Below are 16,658 nucleotides of genomic sequence, written 5' to 3'. Positions count from 1 at the left end.
TTGGTAAATTGTGCAAACATTTGCTCTCCAGATCATGAAGATTACCTTCGTGCATTACCGGATAATGATAAAAAATTGATCGACACTCTGCGCAAGAGAACCACAAAGAGAGAGGAGCCATGGCATCCTCTCACAACACGAAGATATCTAGCTAGGCTTCTTTTTTATGTAAGTGTGTTTGACATTGGATCTAGGCTTTTGTATGCTTTATTTGGAGCTTTTTGTTTTGAAAAGTATTACTTTATTTTGAAGGTTCAAATGTCAAAAGAACTACACACTAAGCTAGAGAGCAAGAAATCATTGCTTTCTAAAGAGGACTTGAAAAAAGAAGAGACTAAGATAATGAATGATCTTTATATAAATATTCAAATCGTGTAGGGAAGGTATATAACCATCTCTTGATGTTTTCTTTGATACATAATAAGATGCAATTTTAATTGACTCATGATCTTGTTTGGTAGATTCTTAACATTGTTGATCCAAGTCTAGGGAAGGATTGGTTTGATCGTGTGATGAGCCTTCAATGGGGGGAAGATAGTTGGGCCACTCTAGAGAAACTTAACTTGATTGCTCTACATGATGCTTCCATAGAAAATAAAAACTTATGGGTGTCCTTACTAGAGGCAAGCAAGATCACTCGTGCTGCTTATTGCATGGTGAAAGGAGACCACAAGTTTCGAGGGTGAGCATCTTGATGCAAATGGTTTCTGATTGAACTTGTGAAAGTTAGTAAGAAGTTTGATTTTTCTTTTGCATGCTTGATCGAAAGGTGGCTAAAACGAGAGGGAGCTTTGCAAAGGATCTTAGATAAATCTAAGAAGCTTCTTATCGACTATGTGGATGTGCCTGGAGGGATTGATATTCCTCCCTCGTGCACCATGGATATGTTCTACATGGAGATTGTGGTGGAGGGAAGAAAATTCTAGCTTATTCCCTTAAAGGTGGCTTTGGAAAACAAAACAAAGGACGTAGAGTTACAAGCCTTAAAGAGGATTGACTATTGCCGCATGGCTTCTCAGCAACTAGTTTACAAGTACATAATGATTTCACTATTTTTGTATCATAATATGTGCTTTAACTAATATTGCATATGGATTCTTGTTTGAGTTTAGAATAATTATTTGCTGGCTTTTGTAGATACTTTGCTCACCTATTGACTATGCATCACATTGTTGCGATACCTGTGCTTGCACGTTCTTGGACACACATTGAGAGTGGTGAGGGATGCATGTATCCACGACCATGCATCAACTCTCGCAGTGGGAGCCTCATCATTGCCCTTGGTGGATCGACATGGATAGAGGCCATGTCCTTGCTAGAGAGAGAGAATTGCATAATGTGCAGTTTAGAGGAGCCCCATCTACGGATCTTCCACCACCCAAAGCCACGGATGTTGCTGATCCATCTTCTCATCCTCTACCATCTCGTCCCCCTACTCAAACTTGTGAGTTGGAGTCATTCTCACTTTCTATGTGTCCTAAACTTTGCTAATTTTACAATTTTTTAATATTTTGAAACTTTTTCCTAAACACACATCACTACCACATGTATATGGTAACAAATGTTGGAATTAGGGTTGCAGAGAAACACACACAGCTTGGAGAAGACGAAGGAAGCTCAAGGCACACAATAGAGAGTGTGTTACTTAGTGTGCAATGGAAAGATAGATAGCCCTAGAGTGATTGGCGTATATACAATGCACGGGGGAAAAAACCTCCTAAAGAGGGAAAAAATGCCCCGGCGGTCCTAGTGTGTTCACACACATCACTACCACATGTATATGGTAACAAATCCCCCCTGGAGTGATGCGGTGAACAAGAGCTGCCAACATGAGTAAAGGGAAGTGCCATGCCCCGAGGACATGATCAGTCCACAAAGGGGAGTAAGCCCAAAGCTTTGGGGAAAGCTTCAAGCTTCTCACGAGACAATGCCTTTGTGAAAAGATCTGCACGGTTGTCCTCTGTTGGCACATAAGCCAAGCTGATCTCTCCTGCTGAGAACCTCTCTCTGACATAGTGGTTATGCACCTACGTGTGCTTTGTGTGAGCATGAAAAACTAGGTTCCTCGCAACTGCCAATGCGCTTTGACTGTCAGTGTAGATAGTGTTGGCAATGTCCTGTCCAACACCCAAATCAGCCATAAGGCGTTTGAGCCATACACACTCAATCGTAGCTATGAAGACTGCCCTGTACTCAGCCTCACAACTCGAAGTGGCCACAGTAGGTTGCTTCTTGCAGCTCAACCATGATATACATGAACTGCCAAGCATGAAACAAAAACCACGTGTGGAAACTCGTGTGTCAAAACAACCAACCCAATCTAAGTCCGAAAAACCATGTAAGTCTGGCGGCAATGATCCCCCCTTGGGATAAAACAAGCCAAGATGTAAAGTGCCACTAAGGTAGCAGAAAATCCTCTTGACAGCCTGCCAATGCTTAGACCCTGGGCTATGCCTAAATCTGTTGACCTGTGAGACTGCAAACTGAATATCCGGCCTTGTGTTGCATACATAAATGAGGCAGCCAACAGCAGTTTGGTAAAGAGTGACATCAGCAAGATCGCCAACATCATGTAGACTCAACTTGAAACCTGTTTCCATGGGAGTGGCAATAGGTTTTCAATCCTCAAGTCTAAACTTACATAGCAATGTCTCTATGTAACTTTTCTGACACAAGGCAATACCACCATCACACTGCTTAAACTGTATACCCAAGTAATGATGCAATAGCCCCAAATCTTTCATCTTGAAAGTAGCATTCAAATCAGCCTTAAATTCAGCAATATGTCTCTCATTTGGTCCAATACGTGATCAGCAAATCATCAACATAAAGAACCACAATGAGAAGTACATCACCCTCACGCTTTACATACAATGTGCTTTCTGTTGGACTGTTACGAAAGCCTCGTTTAACCAAATGAGTGTCAGCTTTCTCATACCAAGCACGAGGAGATTGCTTCAACCCATACAAAGCCTTCTTACATCTGGACACTTTGTCCTCTTGTCCTTTTATGAAAAAACTGCGAGGTTGCGTTACATAAACTTCCTCAAATATGTCACCATTCAAGAAAGCGGTAACAATGTCTGATTGATGTACATCCCAACCAAAATGAGCTGCCAATGCACATAGAAAACGTACACTAGTCATACGACAAGTGGGAGAAAAAGTCTCTTCATAATCTATGCCTTTTTGATGTGCATAACCTTTTGCAACAAGTCGAGCCTTATGGCGATCGATCTCACCATCCGGCTTGCGTTTCAACTTGTAAACCCACTTCATACCAATGGCCTTTTTGCCAAGATGCAAATCACATAAAGTCCATGTGTCATTTTCTATAAGTGCATCATATTCTGATTACATGGCAGCCATCCAATTTTCTGAATTCTGTGCTTCATCAAAAGACAGAGGCTCCTCCACATCATGTAAGCTAGACACAGCCAAAGCATAACAATCTGATGCATCATGATGCATGGCGAGAGCCTGAACGAGTACGACTAGACAAAGGTGCATCCAATTTACTGTCACGCAAAGTGTGCACCAGCCATTTTGGCATACCTCTAGCCTGCTCATTTTCACCCCTTTCCTCATCAAGTACATCATGTACATCTGCATCAGTAATAGGCTGATCTAAAACATTTTCAGAAACCCCCATAGGCTGTAAATTTGCCTCATTGGAACTTACATTCGTATTTCCACCACTGAAAAGAGGCAACAAAGTGTCATAAATGTCCTGTGAGCTTACATTACTGTCTCTAGTACATGACAGAAAGGGCTAAACAGAATCTTCCACAAACACTACATCCCGAAAAACCAGAATACGTTTTGTTTGCGGATTATACAACCTGTAACCTTTGCTTTCAGCACTATAACCAACAAAAATACATTTGATAGCCTTATCATCCAATTTCTGCGCTGCCCTTGTGGCACCAAAGCATATGCCAAACAGTCAAAAACACGCATGTGCTCAATAGAAGGCTTTCTATCATGCCATGCTTCATATAGAGTAATAGACTGCAAAGTTTTCGTAGGACACCTGTTAAGTACATAAGTGGCACACATGATGGCCTCAAGCCAAAAAAAATGCGGCAAAGCTTGACTTTTGACCATACATCGTGCCATTTCCGTCAGTGACCTGTTTTTCCTCTTAGCAACACCATTTTGCTGAGGTCTATAAGGCACTGTACATAGGTGTTTTATCCCACGACTAGCCAGAAATGCATTAAATTCATGAGACATATACTCCCCCCCTCGATCGGAACGGAGGGTGCCCATAGTACATTTCGAGACATTTTCAGCCATAGCCAGAAATTGTTTGAAGCACATAAAAACTTCGGACTTCGCTTTAAGTGGAAATACCCATGCATGCCTGGAGTAATCATCAATGAAAGTCACGAAGTACAGGTAATTGCCCAAGGACAGAGTTTGCATGGGCCCACAAATATCACTATGCACAAGCTGCAACCTGCATGTGGCCCGAACTGAACCATCCTTTGGAAATTTAGAACGTTGCATCTTACCCGAAATACAGGCTTCACAAACATGTTTGACAGGTGCTTCAAGAGGCGGCAAAGAAGAAACCATATCAGATTTTTGCAAATGCAGCAAACTAGCAAGATTAGGATGACCAAAAGGTGCATGCCAAAGTTTTGCATCTGAAATAGCCCTTGAATCTGCAACAACATTTGCAAAATTTTGTCCACACTTGTCATACAAAGTGATCTTATACAACCCACGACACAAAAGGCCAGATGCAACAATTTCATCACCAGAACTGAGATCATGAACTGTACATCTGTCATCCACAAATTTGACTACAATGTAGACATGTAGTAGTGTTAGTGTGTATACGCGCTTCACCAGGGGCACTTTTCTCCCACTGGGTTTTTCCCCCTGGACATCCGGTGTGAAAGGACACCTTATCTCTTAGGGTTTCATATAAGCTTTGTAGCTCTGAGTTTGTATACATTATTATTCCAATACAGAGAGACAGGCTACAGAGATCTCGTACACAAGCTCTGTGTCTTCTCCTTCTCCATCTTCTTCCTACTCTGAGTTGCTGTCTTCCTTCTGTTTCCTGTTTCATCATCTTCAACAATTGGTATCAGAGCGAGGTGATTTCCAGAGCCTCTACTTGCGTTTTCGCGTCTGCGCGCGCAATCGCAGTTTTCAGGCAGTTTTCGGAAAATTTGCTCGTGGGAGCATTCTCGACGTTCCGGGAATATTCTGAACAGGTGACCTGCGGTTTTACCCCCCTTTCGAAGCCGTTCGAGCCCTCAGAATTTTGTTCTGAGCAGCATAGCAGAAGTTACTTTTCGAAGGCGTTTAGATCAAGAGGGTGTGCTTTTTGACAGATTTTCTTCAAGTAAACAGTTCTTTTGGAAAGCAGCTTGTCTTAGCTTTGTGCTGAGATTTTGTGTAGAGTTTTGCTTGGATTGGAGAGGAGATTTTTGAATATCTTGGAGGTTCTTTTGCTCTCTTGTGTGCATCTACAGTACGGCTCAATCTACAGAGAAAGAGATTTTTGGTGCGGTTACATCCGAAGACAAATTGGATGGTACCAACTATTCTCTTTGGTCTTTTATGGCCAAAAATGTTTTGGTTGGTAAAGGATTGTGGGATTATGTATCTGGAGATGAAGTTCGTCCAGGTAGCATTGCACCTGCCACGCCTGGTCGTGGTGCAGCTGTTGGTGCAGGACCCTCACAAGTCACTCCAGAGCAAAAGAGATGGGATACTAAAGATGCACAGGCTATGGCTGTGATTGCCTTAACCATAAAGAGGACAATCACACCACATATCAGATCTTGCAGAACTTATGAGGATGCTTGGAACACTCTGCAAGCTATGTTTGGAGGAAGAAATGCTGCCAGAATAGAGTTTTTGAAGAAACAACTTGACAAAATACAAATGGACGAAGGTGACGATATCGTCGAGCATCTTACAAAAATCAGGGACCTTAAAGAGCAATTGCTTAGCATTGATGAAGTGATTCCAGAGAAGGACTTGGTTTCCAAAACACTCAATTCACTACCACCATCTTATTTGACTTTTCAGACTTCTTTGACTCTGTCTTTGCGAGCTAATCCTGAGCCTCTTCATTTTGAAGAGTTAGTGGCTTTGCTATTGCAGGAGGATCAATCACGTAAGAACAAGTCTTTACAGGTGGATGGTATGGATCATGCTCTTGTTGTACAGAACAAAAACAAGGGTAAAGAGAGTGCTCATCACTCCAAGTCTAGTGCAGGACAATCTTCAGAGAAGTCTAAAGGTGATTCCGACAAGTCCAAGAAGAAAGGTAAATGTCACTACTGCAAGAAACCTAGTCACTACATTAGTGAGTGTAAAAAGCGAATTGCTAAAGAAAAGAAGAAAGAGTCAAGTTTGGTTGTTTCAGCTTCTGGTGATTCTTCTACAGCTAAAGAAGAGTCTGCAAACTTTGTGCAGGATTCTTATGCTTTTGTAGTATGTTCAGATTTTTCTGCTTACAGTGTTGACAAGACACAAATGATTTGGTACTTTGATAGTGGTGCATCCAGGCATATTACTTCAAGGAAGGATTTGTTTTGTTCATTGGATGCAGCTCCAGCAGGAAAGAAGGTGACATGTGCAAATAATGCTTCTTATCCAATCAAAGGCATTGGTAAGATTTTGATTACCATTTCAGATGGTTCAGATTTATGCTTGCCAGATGTCTTATATGTTCCAGGGATCAAGAAGAATTTGTTGTCTGTATCCTCTCTTGCAAAAAATGGTCTTCGGGTCATTTTTGAGGATGACAGATGTGTTGTACGAGATCGAGAGAATGGTTATTCTCTTATCACTACAGGTACGCTGGAAAATGGACTATTTGTGCTAGTTCGTTATGAAAAGCAGATTCAGGTATGTATTGCAGAAACAAAGACTCAGGCCATGCAGGATACTGAGTTGTGGCATGCTAGATTTGGGCATGTTGGCTATGGCAGTTTCATGACTTTACAACGTCATAATATGGTGCATGATTTGTCTTTATTGGAGATGCCACCAAGACATGTATGTGAAGGTTGCATTCTTGGAAAGATGCACAGATTTGCATTTTCGCAGGATGGTTCAGTTAGAGCGACACGAAAGTTGCAGCTTGTACACAGTGATGTATGTGGTCCTATGAGGACGCCATCTATAGGAAACAGCCTTTATTTTGTGACCTTCATTGATGACTTTTCCAGGTTTTGTTGGGTGTATCCACTCAAAGCAAAGTCAGATGTGTTTGCAGTTTTTCAACATTATGTCGCCATGGTTGAAAATGAAATAGGTTGCAAAGTACAGACTCTTCGTACCGATCGAGGAGGTGAATACATGTCAGGTGCATTTAAGGATTTTTTGGGAAAGAAAGGCATTAAACACCAATGCACTATGCCATACACACCACAACAGAATGGTGTTGCAGAAAGGAAGAACAGGTCTTTAATGGAGACGGCTAGATGTATGCTCAAGGCTAAGAGTTTGCCTCATAAGCTATGGATGGAGGCAGTTGCTTGTGCAGCACATGTTTTGAACAGGTGTCCTACTCATGCCTTGAAGACCATTACTGCATATGAAGCTTGGTATGACAAAAAACCTTCAGTCAGTTATCTTCGTGTTTTTGGTTGTCTTGCTTATGCTCACATCCCTCAGCAGTTACGTGGGAAGCTTGATGATAAGGCAATCAAATGTATATTTGTGGGGTACAGTAGTGGAAGTAAAGGTTATAGACTTTACAATCCCGCTACAAACAAGATTTTTGAAAGTCGTGATGTAATTTTTGCAGAAACTACTGCTCAACCTATGGTTGCTTTTGATGTACCTCATATGCAGACACATGATGTATTTGAAGGTTTGCTTCCTTCTTTTGTGGAGAATCAAGAATCACAACAGGTTGATAATCTTGATCAATTTTTTGATCAGCATGTGACACCTCATGATGTAGAGGAAATTGTGCGTGAAGAGCAAGAATTTCTCAGGGAAGAAAGAACCTTGCCTAAATGGGTTCAGAAAACTTTGCAGGATAGCAAGTTGGATGAACCGTTGCCACGAAAAACACGTGCTGGTACTACTTTTGGCAGAGAGCAAGTAGATTTGGCTTGCTTTAGCACTCTTTGTGATGCAGATGAGCCTGATTCATTTGATCAAGCTTTAGAGTGTGTTCAGTGGAAAGATGCTATGCAGCAAGAAATTGATTCTATTCATAAGAATCATACATGGGATCTAGTGGACTTGCCTACAGGTAAAAAGCCTATTGGTACAAAGTGGGTTTTTAAGGTAAAAAGGAAACAAGATGGTACTGTTGACAGGTACAAAGCAAGGCTTGTGGCAAAAGGCTATGCGCAACAGAAAGGCATAGATTATGATGAAACCTTTGCTCCTACTTCTCGTGCGTCCACAGTTAGATCACTAGTTGCAATTGCTGCTCATCATGGTTGGAAAGTGCATCAGTTGGATATCAAAACTGCTTTTTTGAATGGTGATTTGCAGGAAGAAGTTTATGTAAGTCAACCAAGTGGTTTTGTTGTAAAAGGTCAAGAGCAAAAGGTATGTAGATTGCGTAAAGCTTTGTATGGTCTCAAACAGGCTCCAAGAGCATGGTATGAGAAGATACATACTTATTTGATTGGCCAGGGATTTCAGAATAGTCCAACAGAAAGTACTTTGTATGTCAAAAAGAGAGATGGAGTTCTCATTATGCTGACACTTTATGTGGATGATATGCTTCTTACAGGCAATACTGCAGATGAAATTGAAGCGTTTAAAGATGCTTTTAGAAAAACCTTTGAGATGTCTGATCTTGGTTTGCTACATTATTACTTGGGTATTCAGTTTGTGCAATCAGAGGATGGCATATACATGTTGTAGGCAAAATATTTGCATAAAATTTTGGACAAGTTTGGTATGCAAAATTGTAAGCCAATCTCTACACCCGTAGAAACTGGATCAAAGTTGAGCATGCACGATGCTGGAGAACCTTTTGATGTACATACTTATGCAGCAGCGGTTGGTTGCTTGATATATTTGGCAGGCAACACTCGTCCAGACATTCAATTTGGGGTTTCACAAGTAAGCAGATTTATGCACAGCCCAGGTATGCATCATTGGCAGGCTGTGAAGCGCATACTTCGTTACCTTTCAGGTACTCCTAATCTTGCCATGTTCTTTCCAAGGGGGGATATGTATGGAAAGCACTACAAGAGGTTCTTCATATTAGCGACGCTCACACAGCGACGCTCAAAAAAAAATTTCCCGGCGTCGCTATGAGCGTCGCTATAAGCGTCGCTATGAGCGTCGCAAATAAATTTGCGACGCTCATAGCGACGCTTATAGCGACGCTCATAGCGACGCCGGCTAGGGTAAAAAAAATAACCGAGCGCGCCCAAAAACTCAGATCTCAGATCTGAGTTTTTCGACGCCCTCAAGCAAAGAGCAGGTAACGCTCTCCCTCACTCTCTCTCTTTCTCTCTCTTTTTCTTCTCCACACACACACACACACACACACACACACACACACACGAGGAGAGGAAAGAGAGCCAGGTATGCTCCTTCCCTCTCCTCATTCTCATGTTCCCTTCCCCTCTTTCTCTCTCCCTCTCTTTCTCTCTCACACACACACATACACACACACACAGTGTTTTGTGTGTGTGTGTGAGAGAGAGAGAGAGTACAAACAAAAACAAAAACGCACACACACATACATAAACAAAGAATGCACACACATTGAGAGAGAAAAAGAGAGAGAGAGCATGCATAAACAAAAAACGCACGCATTGAGAGAGGAAAAGAGAGAGAGAACATGCATAAACAAAAAACGCACACATTGAGAGAGGAAAAGAGAGAGAAAACATGCATACGATCCAAAAAAACGCACACACATTGAAAGAGAAAGAGAGAGAAACTAATTTAACGTCGTAGGAAACTAATTAAAATTAAAAGACCTAAAGATCTAACCGACGAGGAGTTGAACTGAAGACCTATTATTCAAGAGGGAAATGGCATAATCAATCTATCATACTTGGCATGGGTGATAGAAAGGTTATACCGTTTATCTCTTTTTATTGGCACACACATCCACACACGCATACACACACAAGAAGAAGAGAGTTATAACGTCGTAGGAAACTATCTTAAAAGACGTTAAAGATTAGGTTATATGTAGACTTACATTAAATTAGATTTAGGTTTATTTTTAACTAGATTTACGTTTATTTAAGCTAGATTTAGATTTACGTTATATTAGATTAGATTTAGGTCTCCATAGACTGCGATGCCTGCATGAAGCGGGTGAAGAAAGCCCTCAATGGAATATAGGGTATTGCTGTCTTCACTCATGGTGGGCTCCGTCGATCCAAAAGTACTGGTGAAATGTCTTCAGAAGATAGGGAAGAAGGTGGATCTTCAGGGCGGCAAGAGTCACTACATCCCCGACACAATGACCATTTAGACAACCTCTAGTCATTAGACTTACGTTAAATTAGATTTAGCTTTATTTTTAGTTAGATTTACGTTTATTTAGATTTACGCTTATTTACGTTAGATCGAGTCCACGCAAGAATTACTTACGGTTTAGGGTTTAGAGTTAGACGAACAGTGAAAAGATCTACTGTGAAAAGATGTTAAGATGAAGTGAAGTGCTACAGCTAGAGAAGAGGCAAAGGGATTTTGTCCACTACATGCAGTATCATGTAGACGTGGGTGTGTAGATTTCTTGTACCCACAAATATAGGTATTGACCAATAAAGACGAGATTATAACCCGGTGGTTCTGATCTCCGTGCACCTCTAGACCGAGGTGTGCGGGGATTGGACATGACTAGAGAATGTGAGATAAAGAGAGAGAGAGAGAGAGAGAGAGAGAGAGAGAGAGAGAGAGAGAGAGAGAGAGATAAGACGAAGAATGCCAATAGAATATTAAATTTGTTGTCCAGGTTATAAGTTTTTTATCCTCATTATGAGTAGCGACGAGGATGTGGGACCGTCCAATCGAAACACCTATCTCTCAACGAGGGTCTTATGTCCTTGTAATCAATGCAAGCATGCTGTGCGACGGACAAGACGTGTTTCTTTGCAGCACGTTCGCGAATTTGGCGAGTTCGATCCATCTATTATAGATCGAGTTGTTGCCAATTATAACTCGTCGGACTCTGACGCTGGCCAACAAGCAGCAATCTTGCAACCCAATAGACGTGTTCGCAGGCGCTTTGGTCAAGCAGCATATGTGAGGCCACAAGATGTAGCCTCTGAGAGCTCGGGGGATGATCATGCAGAGCACATTCCCAACGAGGCAATGTCTGAGCCCGAGATTGATGAAATGATCGAGACGATCATGGATTCAGAAAGGCTTATCTATGATGATATGAAAAGTGAAGCCGATACGTCATTGTATAATGGAGCATGTATGTCTAGATTGAAAGCACTCCTGGTTCTTCTCAACATGCAGGCAAAGTTTGGATGGAGTGACACTAGCGTCACAGCGCTTTTCAGGTGATCTATTACAATTAGTTTACTTTAATAGAACTCTAAATGTATAATGATCTGATAGATTTTTACACGACTGTATCATATTTTTACGTTGTGTAGATTGCTGAAAGAGCACATACTACCAGCTGACAATGTGATGCCAGATTCCCGAGATGAAGCAAGAAAGATTTTGCGAAACTTGGGGATGGATTACAATTCTATCCACGCTTGTCCTAATGACTGCATTCTTTTCAGAGGGGAATACACAGACATGGAGAAGTGTCCGAAATGTGATTCCGAAAGATATCGAGTAGATCTCCACGGGACAAAACTTCCACAAAAGGTTTTGCGACATTTTCCTTTGCTTCCTCGCATCAAGCATTTCTTCGAATGTAAGTCCATGGCCGCCCTAGCATCATGGCATGAGGAGAATAAATCTTCGGATGGTGTGCTACGAATTCCTGCAGATTGCGCAGCCTGGAAACATATAGATGGAACATGGTCGGATTTTGCCAGGGAAGCTCGAAATTTGCGCTTAGGCCTGGCTATGGATGGCGTAAATCCATTTGGTCAAAGATCAACATCTTACAGTGTATGGCCCGTTGTCATCGTCAACTACAACATTCCCCCGTGGTTGACTACGAAGAAGGGGCACCTATGGCTAAGCTTGATTGTGCCAGGGCGATATAAAGTGGGGAATATGGATGTGTATCTTCGTCCACTATTGGAAGAGCTACAACAATTGTGGATTGGCATAGAGGTGGTGGATATGAGCCGACACACAGGACGACGGAATGCTTTGATCAGAGGTATTCTAATGTGGACCATGCATGACTATCCCGGGCTAACAGAATGCTCAGGTGATCTATTGACACTCCTCACTCAGACACTGTAAATCTTGTTTTTTCCCATAGTTGATCTATTATCATGTGTATACATGCAGGGCTTCAAACAAGCGGATACAGAGCATGTGTCACATGTGGACCTAGACTGAATGCACGTAGGGCACCCTCACTGAAGAAGCAAATCTACGAAGGTCATCAAGCGTATCTTCCAGAGAATCATGTGTTACGCGACGGCTTTTTGGGAAGAGAGCCACCAAGGATGTCTGCACAAGCATGGTTAGAGCAGAAGGAGATGTGCGATGACGGATTGCCTCCAGGGATGAAGAGACTATCTCTATGGTACGAGTTACCATACTGGCCCCGACTCGTGATCAATCACTTGCTCAATCCAATGCACATATTCAAGAATGTGGGTAATCTACTATGGGACCATTTGACCGGCAAGAAAGATACTTTGGGAGCCAGAGTTGACCTTAGAAATGTGGATCGTATGGAGCAATATTGGCCGCAAACAGCGTCTGATGGATCGATAAAACTCCCTAAAGCACCATGGATTTTCACAGGAGCCCAAGAACGCAAAGTAAAAGAGGCCATTCGATCTTTGCGGACCCCCACTGGCGTAATGCACTCGCTCCGAACGTGTGTTACTAAAGAAGGAAAGCTTACTGGTTTGAAGTCACACGATTGGCATAAAATGTGTCACGTACGTTCATAGTGGACTTTAATATCATTGCATAAAATGTGGACTTTAATATCATTGCTACACATACTTTACAGTTTATCTTACCGGTTGCCATTGAGGGATGTTTGTCTCTCGACATCCGTAACACAATCTACAAACTTGCAAAGCTGGTGCAATGGATCTCACAAAAGGAGATCGACGTAGACTCCATACCATTCGCCAAACTAAATGCTGCGGAGCTTGTGTGCATGTTTGAGAAACATTTTCCTACTACAATGCTAACCATTCAGGTGCATCTTCTTGTTCACATAGTTGATGAGGTGGAAATAGCTGGCACAGTTCATTCGAGATGGATGTTCTTCTTAGAGCGTTTCATGAAAACGCTTGAGGGATATGTGCGTCAAAAGGCACGTCCGGAGGGTAGCATGGCAGAAGGTTGGTTGGTATCAGAGTCCCTAGTGTACATTGGAGAGTGGCTAGACGGATTTGATAAATCCCGGGACACGCTATGGCGAACCATAGATGATGAGCGCATATCTGGGATTGTCATGTGCAATCTCGGTGTTGAGAAGAAGATGACGGAAGATCTAGAGGCTAAAATCAACCGATTTTGCATGCTTCACAATCCAGTGATGCAAAAGTGGATTTCACAATATGAGGATGCAAAGCAAGAGCGACAAAGGGCACGAATCGAGTGGAGACGGGGAAGACGACCACCGATGCACTATCCAGCGGTTCTGGAGAGCCTACCAACCTTCATGAGCTTAAGATGGTTGCACAATCAATTGAAAAGCGCACAACAATGCGGTGACGAAGTGACTGAAGAAGAGTGGGAGTACTCTCGGGGTTGCGCGACCAAGGTAAGTTTGCAATGTACGACTAGCAAGTGACTTTATTTATAAACGTTTGAAGGGCCACTCATAATCTTTGTTCGTTGTAGTATAAGTCATACACAGCAACATGGTGTAAAGGTCGACATTTTAGGGTGGAACGAATCGACAAAAAGCGTTTTACTCAAGATTGTGGAATCATGGCAAAATTTGAACAGTCTAGTCGACGACGTTCCTCTGATGCAGATCCTGTGGTGGCGGAACTCACTTACTTCGGCACGCTGCAAGAGATTTTGAGGATCGATTACAGAGGATTTTTTGTCGACTTATTCGACGTGCAATGGTTCAAGATAATCATGGAGGGTCGCAACGCTACTGTGCGTAGAGGAGAGTCTGGTTTTCTTGAGGTGGATTCTACTAAGAAATGGACTGACCTAAGAGACACTTTCGTACTACCCGAGCATTGTGAACAAGTAAGTATCTAAATAGTTAACATCCCCCTTTTACAAGTTATGTGCTTGAAAGCTCTCATGTAAGTTATGTGGCTCTGGCAGGTAGTATTTCATCCTACAAAGTCTACATCAAACTGGTGGTACGTCATAGAGGTAGCCCCTCGTAGTGCAAGGACGTATGAAGGCTACCATGTGCCAATCACAACGACATCAATGGAGGAGATTAGAGAAGATGCTCAATCAGAAGCCGCTGCGGTGGTGCCAGACGAGCATCAAGATGCTACTACTCTATATGGGGTGCATGCAGAGGAGCTACAAAATGAAACAGAGGATATGTGTTTAAACGAAGAGCTCTATATAGATATAGGAAGTTATGCTGAGTTATGCGAGGATGAGAGAGAGATCTCTTAAAGCCACAAATATTGTATTTGAACAATTTTGCTCCGTGCTGTAAAAGCTCTGGCTCTCTAAGTACCTTCCATGGTGTATAACGCTCTTTTAGACTCGCGCTCACATCTTTTGATTGAAAATTCTGAGTTTTCGACTTGCCTCTTCTATCACTCGATTCATTGCGTCATTGTATTTATATGCGTCATTACGTCATTGTATTTAATGTTCTTTGCGTCATTGTCTACTCTATTCATTCAATATTAAGTTTAAATATTCGTGTGTTTAATGCAGGTATGGATGATGAGGAGTTTCTTTCTTCTTTGTCACCGCAGCACAGACAGTGGTACGTGGAGCGTCATCGCTCTGGCGCATCATCGCGCGTTCCTACACCATCCGCATCTCCCTCTCTTTCGGAGCATTCGGCGCGCTCCGAAGCTTCGGCGTCAACGAGACGAGCACCACACTCGTCTAGACACCGGCGCTCTAGTGGTGGCGGTGGCGGTTGTTGTGGGGATTCCGCCACCGATGCCTCCACACCGCCTCGTGTTCGACGAGGCTCTTTACCCTCCCCTTCTTTGCCCGCCCCCACACCAGCCACAGCATCGCCGTCTACGCCAGGTTTTGCACGGCTGACTGTTCCTAGAAGCTACACACCTCTACCTACTCCGCCAGGAGCCACCCCACTCGACACTCCTCGCTTCGGGGCCCAGACGCCGGTGGAGACACCTGACGTCCGTACCCCCATCGACACGCCGCTAGAGACCCCTGCCGGGACACCCAGGTTCACGCGTCACCGGCCAGAGGGCTTGCCTTACTCCGTCGACATCAGCGGCGGCGTCATCATGGATGATGACGGCAAGAAGGTGATCTCGCGCATGCGTGGTCTTTGCTCTCAGCTGTTTAGACACTATATACTAAACAAATGGAGTGAAGTACCAAGTGATTTAAAAAACAGAGTCATCAGCATACTTCATGATGAGTTTCCCATTCCAACACGGGATGAGCGCTTCAATGAAGACCTGATGAAGATTCGAATGCGCGAATACTGCAAACACAAGCGTTCCGAAGTGCAAAAAGCAATCAAGAATGGGTGGAACAGGCCAGATTGGCTGGCCAAAGAAGATTGGAAGAATGCGAAGAAAGCAGCGCGCGAGAATCCCGACAAGTGGAAGCAACAAAAGGATGCAGCCAGAGCGCGAGTAGAGGCAGGGAGCTCGCACCACTTGGGGAGCGGTGGATGGGAATCATTTGAGGCCGATTTTGTAAGTCTTTTCACATTGCTCTTTATGCATGTTCGATAGTTTAGGGTTTATGAGTTTTTTAGTTCTAACATAATGAAATCTTTGTATGTTTTGACAGTGGTCGATGACAGGACATGATCCCACACCGTACGAGCGCGAGTACGCAGGCAGGAAGGGCTTAAACGCCCTGATGGACATTCTCAGTTCTCGCGGCGGCATGGTTAGTATTAGGGTTTACTCTTTTTTATTTTTTGTATTGTTTTATAAATGTCGTTATATGTTTATATTTACTGAAAACTGTCTTATTGTCTTTTTTTGCAGAATCCGACAGATACGCCGCTTGGACGCGATGAGACGTCTGACTAGACGACGTTAGTTTAGCCGTAGCTAGATAGCATTAGTTTAGGGTTTCTCATAGCTTATGTATCATGAGACGGATTTTATAAGTCTTTTTGAACCATGTATATTATTACATTTGTCACCGCAGTTCCTTTTGCCAATAAATTCTTTATGCCTATGATGTTGTACAATTGTCATTATTACATTTGCCAATCAATTCATTTTGCCTATGATGTGTACAATTGTCAATTTTGCAAACAATGCGTCTGGTGGGTGACTATTTTGGGTCTCTTATCTACCTTTGCACTTTTTTTAAAAAAGTGAATCAAGTACAATATGGTTGATGGGTGGCAGGGCATTCAATGCCCTGCCACCAAAAAAATATTCTCTCGGGCGTCGCTATAAGCGTCGCTATTTATG

Source organism: Adiantum capillus-veneris, chromosome 1 (assembly GCF_014529385.1).
Source record: "Adiantum capillus-veneris isolate H3 chromosome 1, ASM1452938v2, whole genome shotgun sequence".
NCBI classification, from domain to species: domain Eukaryota; kingdom Viridiplantae; phylum Streptophyta; class Polypodiopsida; order Polypodiales; family Pteridaceae; genus Adiantum; species Adiantum capillus-veneris.
This window is presented reverse-complemented; position numbering follows the sequence as displayed.